The sequence below is a fragment of the Myotis nattereri genome (genome assembly GCF_964212035.1).
Source record: "Myotis nattereri genome assembly, chromosome: 14".
In the NCBI taxonomy this organism is placed as follows: domain Eukaryota; kingdom Metazoa; phylum Chordata; class Mammalia; order Chiroptera; family Vespertilionidae; genus Myotis; species Myotis nattereri.
Window position 1 is genome coordinate 28,324,977 of NC_138089.1, and position 9,017 is coordinate 28,333,993.

Sequence of the window (9,017 nt, forward strand, 5' to 3'; positions counted from 1 at the left end):
TATAGGAAGAGGGAGGGGGAGAGGGAAGGAGAGAGAGGAGGCCAGGAGCAGAGGCTTCTTCAAGGCTTTACCCCTATTGTTTCCTCCTGGAGCAGCCTGAGAGGTGGGGTTTGTCAGCCCATTTTACAGATGGGGACATTGAGGATCAGGGAGGTGCCAACGCTTGCCTGTGGGGGCACAGCTCACTGGCCTCCAGACCCTGCTCTTGACCACTGCATCCCTCTACCCCTTGCCTGGGAGTTGAGACCCAAGTTCCACCCCAGCTTTGCCCCTAGCCACCTGTGTGGCCTTGGTGACCCCACCTCTCTTTGAGCCTCAGTTTCCTTATCTGGAAAAAGGGGAGCATAATCCACCTTACAAGGCTGCTGTGAGGATGGAAAAACACACGCATGTCACATGGCCCAGCATTTCAGGAAGTGGCATCCACCGTCTTTCCAGCTCTGAAACTCTGCTCCTCTCCCCCAGGCTCCTCAAATCGGTCATCTGTACCCGACTCAGGAGAGCCCCAGACCCAGATAATATCACCCTCGTGGCAGCTGCCACTGAGGCCCCTTGTCAGTGCCGAGCCAATAAAGGGCGCAGATGCATAAGATCACCTGTTTAATTAACCCTTCACCGGTCTCCCTCCTCTCTTCTCAGAAACATGGACACCAAGGTTCAGAGAGGCCTAGAGGCCTGACCGAGGTCACACAGCAAATAGGTGGCCCAACGTGACTCCTACTCCCTCTCTAGCCCACCTTGGCCCTCATATCAGCTCTCCTGTCATTGCCACCACATCCCACTGGGTGTCCCGGAGGGGCCTGGGTGACCCGCAGGTGGCCGCACTGACAGGAGACCCAGCACCCATCACGCTGATGTGTTTAAATTACCGACAAGGGGTGCCCCTGGCATGGCTCTGTTGGCATTCCCACTGCAGATGCCACAGGAAACTAGGAGGTCTCCCCACCTTTGGAGTCCGGAGTGTTCTCTCCCTGCCTCTGTTGGATGCCCCCCAGGGGTGAGGAGGGGGGAGTGGCCTTTGGGGCCTGGTTTCACAGCTCAGGAGGAGTGGCCTGCCCTTGCCTGAGGAGGCAAGTCCCTGGCCATTTCTCTCTGTCTTTGTCTCCCCCAAGGCTGGAGGAAATGGTTCTCATTCCTGCGCGTGAGAGCTGCCCTCTCCACTCTGGGCACATCCTTGCCCTCTGTGGTGGGGAACCAGCGCCCCCCGTGCACCCATCCCGGGCGCCTGGCCTGCCAAGCCCCCGCGTGGCCCCTTTGTGCTCTGTGAGTTGGATAATGGGAGGCATTCTCAGACGTCCAGTCATGGGTCTGGGCCCCGGGAAAGGACCCCAGCAGCTCCACACTGAGGCCTCTGTCCAGCAGCCTACGCCCCAGGGGTCCCCACCCACATTCCCAGGCTGCCGCCATCTCCAGGGACAGCACCAGGGCAGCTGGGGGGCTGGCGGCCCGTAAGCAGACAGTAGGTGCTCCATGAATGCGTCCCTGATGATGGAGGCGGGAAAGCCCAGCGTTGAGGAGGATGGGGAGTCATGTGGGGTGAACACCCACTGTGCCCTGGCTGCTCCCCAGCCAATCCTTGCAAAAGCCCGATCCACTCTGTGTCCCAGTAAACTTCTGAGGACATTTCCCCCACTTTCGATGCTCCCTGGAGGCCGTGGCAGGGATGAAACCATCCCTGGAAGCATCAGAGCTGTTGGTGGACAGGCAGCTGTGGGCTGAAATCCAGGCCCTCGCGCTGCTTCCAAACCTCACCACTTGGTTGGTCGGGACACTGCTCGGTCTGAAAAGGGGAAAGGCTGCCCTACAAGGGAGGGAGTGCCCCTCGCTGGAGGGATGCAAGCAGGAGGCCCAAAAGAGGGCGATGGCCTGAAACTGAATCAGTTCTGAGATTTCCCAACTCTGGCTGAGCACCTGCTACGTGCTCAGCACACACATGAACTGGGTCAGTCTTCACCACTCCAGGGCAAGGCGCCTGAGACCCTGTGTCCCATTCAGTCATGCACAGGGCACATGGGAGAGGCTGGCACGGATGAGCAGGGCCTGGTCTTACTTGTCCTGTGGCCTACACACGTCCCTAAAGATAACCCAGCATCCAGAGATGGTTCCTCGCTTGTTTTCTTGGTAAACTTGAATGCATCCCTCAGACCCAGACCACATGTCACCTCCTCTGGAAAGTCTCTCCTAGTGAACTTCTAGGCATCCCTCAAAGCCCAGTCTAAAAGGCCCTTCTCCTAAGAAGTCTTCTTTGAGCCCTGAAGCTCCTTCCATGAAACTGCTGACCATACCGTATGGGGGTGTATGTGTGGGTTGGACACGTGGTCGCTACCAATAAGTGTTGGGAAGGATGGATATATCACCACCCCAGGGTATCTGCCAAGCAGACAGGATGGCCATGTTGGCTGCCAGAGACCTCCTTCCTGGACAGTGCCAGACAACTCTGCCAAAGCTGCCTTCTTGACCCCATTTGTCCATGGAGCCGCACTGACCACCCACCTTCGCAAGGCCCGGCCACAGCAGGCCGTCCTGCTCTGTTGGGCTTGGGAGGCCCACTGACTCTCAAGGGGACCCCTCACACTTGATTCTTGGTGCAGCTCTGAGGGTCCTGCCGCCTCCAGGAAAAACCTTGGACAGAATAAAACACTAGAACAGAGTTCTTTCTCCCAACCCCTCTTCCTCCTTCCTTCCTTCCCTCCCTCCCTCCCTCCCTTCCTTCCTTCCTCAATAACCATTGACCAACCACCTACTATGTGCCAGGAACTGGGGATGTTATGGGAACTCTACTGACATGGTCCCTGTCCTCAGCCCAGTCTCATGGGGGAGACAGTCTTTAATCAAATAACTCAAATAATCCCATAACTGCAAAGCGCCACCAGTTCCAGGAAGGGGTGATGCCGGGTGATTTGAGGAGTTTCTCATAGGGAACTTGAGCCCATCTTGTCATCAGTGAGGACTTCCTGAGGCAGTGAGGGTGGGGCCAGGGAGAGCTTAGGACACGGAAAATGGCTTTCAGAGGGAAGGGACAGGATCAGAATAGACCTAGGGGGGCCAGGCAGGTGACGACTGGGGCCTGACAGGTGGCGGCAAAGGCAGAGCAGGGAGAAGACCAGCCAGAGGGCGATTTAGGCAGTGGGCTCACCAGGCCTGGGGTGATGGATGTGGGGTGGGGGTGAAGAGAGGGAGGCTCCAGGTGAGGAGTTCCCAGGTCTTGGGCTTTACCAACCTAGGGGGCCCCTTTCTGAGTCAGGGAGTACTGGGGTGGGGGCATCCAGAGATCGTTTTGTAGGTGTTAAGTTCGAGGGGCCCCCACGGTCACTGGTTGCCGACTCCACCACAAAGCCTGTCACACAGACCCGCTCCCTGTTTGCACACTCTAGAGCAGTGGTTCTCAACCTTCCTAATGCCATTACAGTTCCTCATGTTGTGGTGACCCCCAATTTCATTGTTACAAATTGAACATAATTAAAGCATAGTGATTAATCACAAAAACAGTATGTAATTATATATGTGTTTTCCGATGGTCTTAGGCGACCCCTGTGAAAGGGTCCTTCGACCCCCGAAGGGATCGCGACCCACAGGTTGAGAACCTCTGCTCTAGAGGGTGAGCCCACTCCCCACGCCAGTGATGGCGAACCTATGACACGCCTGTCAGAGGTGACATGCGAATTCATATTTTTTGTTGATTTTTCTTTGGTAAATGGCATTTAAATATATAAAATAAATATCAAAAATATACATCTTTGTTTTACTATGGTTGTAAATATCAAAAAATTTCTATTTGCGACACGGCACCAGAGTTAAGTTAGGGTTTTTCAAAATGCTGACATGCCGAGCTCAAAAGGTTCGCCATCAGTGTCCCAGGCCAAGGCTCCGAAGGAGGAGGGCCTTCTCACAGCTGCCAGGGAGGCAGGGCCCAGCCGCGTGGTCCAGCTCCCCATGGAGCCGCCCTGGTAATAAGCTTCTCCCAAAAGCACCAGCCTGTAGGTCTCTGTCTGGGGGTTGTTCCCGGTGTGTGTGCGTGAGGGGCAGGTGGGGTGTGGGAAGATGAGCATGGATGTGAGACGTGCATGTAAGGTACATGTGGGGGATGGGTGTACAAGCAAGTCCGCAGGGTCAACAGGCTGATGTGAGAAGCTGTACACAAAGGCTGCCGTGGACCAACAGTCTGCCCTGGGCTCACGCTGGGACTCGGGCCATCAGAGGCCATCAAGACCTTCTCTGCCAAGGCCATTGGCCCTGGTCCTGCTGCCCCCAGGGCTGACAGAGGGTTTCCCCATGAAATCCACGACTTGCACGATCAACCTTCAATAGCACGATCTCCGCTTTGTAGGGTGCAGCCTGGCCCGGGATAGCCAGCTTCTGACCTCGGACGGTCCAGCCCTTAACCTTGGGCAGCCCAGCCTTGGAGTAATTACTCAGCCTGGCCAAAAGTCCCCTCTACTGAGGAACTTGGAACCAGTTCTTCAGGGACTTTCGGGTGACGCCATCTCTCGTCTTACTCAAGAGCAGCCTGCACTGACCACAGGATGAGCTGCAGTCTTTTGCTTGTACTTCTCCTCGGACTCTCCCACACTTAGTTAGAATCTGAGTCTCAAAGGCCCCGCAGGAAGAGTAAGTCCCACTACAACCCTGAACTTCCCCTCCCTGCCCTGTCCCCTGGTTATGTCTCCAGGACTCGGCTCTGGCCTCTCTTCTTCTTTTTTTCCCCATCTTAAGAATTTTTTTTTATTTGATTTGAGAGAACGAGGGAGTGAGGGAGGGAGGGATTTGTTGTTCCACTTAGGTATTTATATATTCATTGATTACTTCTTATATGTGCCCTGACTGGGGATCAAACCCATACCCCTGGTGTATTGGGACAACGCTGTAACCAACTGAGCTACCCATGGCCTCTCTTGTTACAGGCAGCCTTCCCAGACCTCCCAGGCTGGGTAAGACCCGCTCCTCTGGACTCCCATGGCACCCCATAATGCCACGATCAGAGCACCCACCAGGTGGCCGTGTGTCTGTTGCTCTGGCTCCCTAGCCAGCCAGAAGGCATCTCCAGAGCTGGCTTTTGCTGGGCCATTAGAGGCCATCAAGACCTTCTCTGTCAGAGTGATTGGTCCTGGTCCTGCACACCCTCCCTGCACAGTCCTCTGCGCACACTAGCTGTATTACTTGGTTAATGCCCACACCACCAGGCAGAAGGTTGGACTCAAAGCAGGCTCACAAGAGTGAGTGAATGAATGAATGAATGAATGGGAGAGGAGATGATTGAATGTTCTCCATCGTTTTCTTGGCCGGTACCCACTCTATACAGTGCCAGGGCAGCCTTGACCCTCTCCCCTGCCCAACCCGTTGAGGCTGTCCTCACCTTCCAGGGAAGGTCGACATCCCCTGCCCTGGCCTGGGGAGAGTTTGTGTGTCTAAAATATAGGTTTTCCTATGAGGTTGTGGCTTGGCTGGGTTGAAATATGTAGGACTACCGTGCCAGCCTCACTCCCCCGGTAGGGACAGGGCAGGGGAGGGGCACTTCGGGGCCCAGTGCAGCAAGCGAGGCTGTGGGGCCAGAAGGATTCCAGTCCACATCCTGCTTCACCACTTCCCGGCTGTGGGACCTTGGGCAGAGCCCTTCTCTCTCCCAGCCTGTTTCCCAGCTGCATTCTCCAACTCATGGAAGCCTCGCCAGTCCTTGCAGAAGGTTGAGACCTACAAAACCTGAGGTAGAAAATACTTCTGGAATAAAAGCAGCTAATGTTTATTGAGGTTGCCCAGGAGCAGGCACCCTTCTGAGAGCTTCGCATGGATTTTCGTATTTATCCCTCACAGCAGCCACCTAAGAGGGAGGTTTATTGTACCCATTTTACAGATGGGGGAAGCGAGGCATAACGAAGTCAAGTGACTTATCCAGAGTCACAGAGTAAATGCCAGGCACATCCAGAACTCATCCATGGGCCCCCTGCAATGTGCTCAAGGCAGAACCTGGGAGGCACCTGGCTGCCCCTCCCTTTTTCTCACCTGTCTAGAAGTCACCCCCTAATACCCCCATCAGTTTGAGAGAACCGTATAGGTCCGAGCCCCACCCTTCTTACCTGGACTTGTCCTCCTGCTCCCTCTCCTGCCTCTTCTGAATCATTTTCCCATGAAGTAGCCTGAGGGATATTTTCACATTGCAAATATGTTCATGCTGTTTTTTTCCAACTTGAAACCCTACAAAAGCTCCTGGGACGAAGCCCTGTCCCCCTTTCCTTGTCTGCAGTCTCTGTGAGGCCGTGGCCACACTCCAGGCATGCATGCACTCCTGCTGGCCCCACCACCCAGCCGGCTGTCCCTCTTGCTTCCCAGCTCAGCTCTGTGGTCAGACGCTCTCGCACCCTCCCTGCACAGTCCTCTGTGCACACTAGTTGTATTATTTGGTTAATGCCCACAGATGCCTTGAGGGCAGGTCCTCCTTTCTCCTTGTCACTGCTGCTGCCCCAGGGCCAGACCCCAGTAGGTGATCCTACATCCCTAAATGAGCGACCAGGGCCTTCTCAGGTGGGTTGGGTGTCCAACAGAACACAGACGCGGGTAGTCAGTGGTGAATGCACAGGCCTGGTGGAGGCATGCTGGTGGAGACTTGGAGCAGCTGTCTAGGGAGGCAGCCCCCCCAGCGCCCCCAGCATAGCCCAGCATCCAGGGGAAGCTATTTCCAGCTCCTGGAAACAGGAAGTGAATCATGGCCCCAGAAGACGGGCCGGACGCTTGGCACCTCGGGTGCGATTGATGAGTGCCTGGACGGAAGGGCCCGGCCTCAGACCAGGGAAGCAGGAAGGAGGCCTGGAGGAAGAGGATAGGAGGGGAGGCCTCCCCAGCAAAACAGGCAGCCCTGTGTGGCCCCAGAGGAAGGCGATGAGGTCAGCACAGATTCAGCCACCCAGCCCCTTATCCGGCCACACCTGGGCCTGGCCAGTAGGGCAGGGGTGGCCACACACCTAAACCCCGCAACCCAACTGGCACTCACCCTGGGCCCCTCCAGGCTGGGCCTGCACTTAGCTTATTTACTCTCCGCATGAGCACAGGGTCTAACTGGCCTCGTTTTACAGAAGGCCAAAAAGAAGCAGGGGCTTGCCAAGGCCATGCCAGCCAAGGGTAGCACAGGATTTGAACACAGCTCTGTGTGACTGTGGAAATCTCTCAGGTGGTACAGGAGATTCAGAGGGTATCACACTGGCCCCAGGGCAGCCACCAAGAAAGTCTGGGGCAGGTGTCTGAAGCTCTGGCTGAAACAGGCAAGGGTTCTAGTCCTAATACAGTCTCCATCTGAAAACAGGGCTAGTGTGGTGCCCCTCCCCTAGCCTCCATGTCCCGGAACCCACTCAAGGGTGTGGCTGGCCAGGCCAGGTCAAAGCCAGGGGTCTGAGGAAGCTGGGGCTTCCTGGGCAGGCAGCCAGGGGACCCCTTCCTTCCTGCATCACAGCCCAGGGCTCCAGGAAACCCATAGATGGTGTGGGCTGAGTGGTGGGGGCACCACCCTGGCACCTCCATTCCAAACCAGGGGCTGTGCTGGCCCACTGTGGGCAGGTCTGTCAGAGGAGGGAGAGCTGGGTTACTTCCACTTCTTCTACTGGACTCACATCACCCCATCCCTGCCCTCCATTCTCACTTCCCCCTGGGCACCCATGGGCAGAGTTGGGCGCCCTCTGTCTCAAAGGGAACCGAGAACTTCCATGGCCTGAGCTCCAGCCCGGGTCCTGGGCTTGGACAGGCCGTGCAGCTGCAGATGGGCCCTGAGGCCCAGGGCCCAGCCTCCGAGGGGTGCATCCTGGGTCACAAGGTCAAGGAGAGGCAGAACTGGGCCGCATGCACCCCCAGGGCCTGGCCTTGCTGGGTTATGACTTTTAGTTGGGGGCGGGTGGAATGACATTTTCCTTTCTTTGTTCTAAATGTTCTGTTTCCACAAAGAATGTGTATTGTTCACATTAAAGATAAACATGGGACAAAAGCCACCATGGGTTGGGGGAGCGTGGGTTCTGGTGGAGTTTTGCAGGGAATCAGAGGCCAAGGGGAATCTGCTTGCGCTGCACCTGCCGGGGGGAGGGGTGGGGCCCAGGGGCTTGGATGGAGACACCCAGACGGCCATCCAGATGAGAGAGGGGGCGCAGAGCAGCCAGCTGCCTGTCAGGGGTCGTCCACTCAAGAAGAGCTGCCCACCCCAGCCTCTTCCCTCCACCACAGCATCTATGGCTGGACTCACCTGGGTGACCCGCAGGCTCCCCTTTGAAAGCGTCGGTGGAACCCCAGCTCTACAACTGCTGGGCAAGTCACAGCCCTACTCGGTGCCTCAGTTTCTCCCAGTTGCTGTGGAGCATTAACTTGGGGCAGAGCCAGGCACACAACAAGCGCTGTGTAAACATGTGCTGCTGAGGGGTGTTGGGCTTCGTTCCATGCGCTTGCGTGGGGGTGGGTGAGATACCCCGTGTGAGTGGTACTGTCGCAGCCGGCCCTCCTGTTCAGTACCTCCCCAGAGGGTGCCGGTGTTTTCCTGGGCGGTGCCTCCCTCTGCTTCCTCTACCCCCATTCCTGTCCCTCTCTCCTCAGCGGCCCTCAAGGCCACCAGTGGGTCCTGGGCATGGGGCGCCTAAGCCAGAGCTCTGACCCTCTGGGCCCCCTCATGCCCACCCAATGCTGGTCCCCGCGTGATTGGCAAGGGGGCCAAAGGTTAAGTGAGGGGCCTCAGAAAAGGCTCTTAAACGTTGCAGCCACACAGTGATTTACAGCAGGTCTGAGTGCCCCCCTGCCTATAATTCACTTCCATTTGCAGGACCCTTGGCCCCCGCGCAGAGGATGCTGGGAGGAGGCCAAGGGGGGTGGTCGTACTAATTTTAGCATTCGTAGCCGAGTGGCTAGAGGTGATTTATGGGTCCAGGGCTCTGCTTTTGCCTCCACCCGCTGTCCCTTCCAGCCAAGAGACCCTGCCACCTCAGTACCAACCCCAGCTCCTGCCCTTGATAGGCTGGTTAGAACACCTGCAGGATACCCGCTAGACCTGGCCTGGG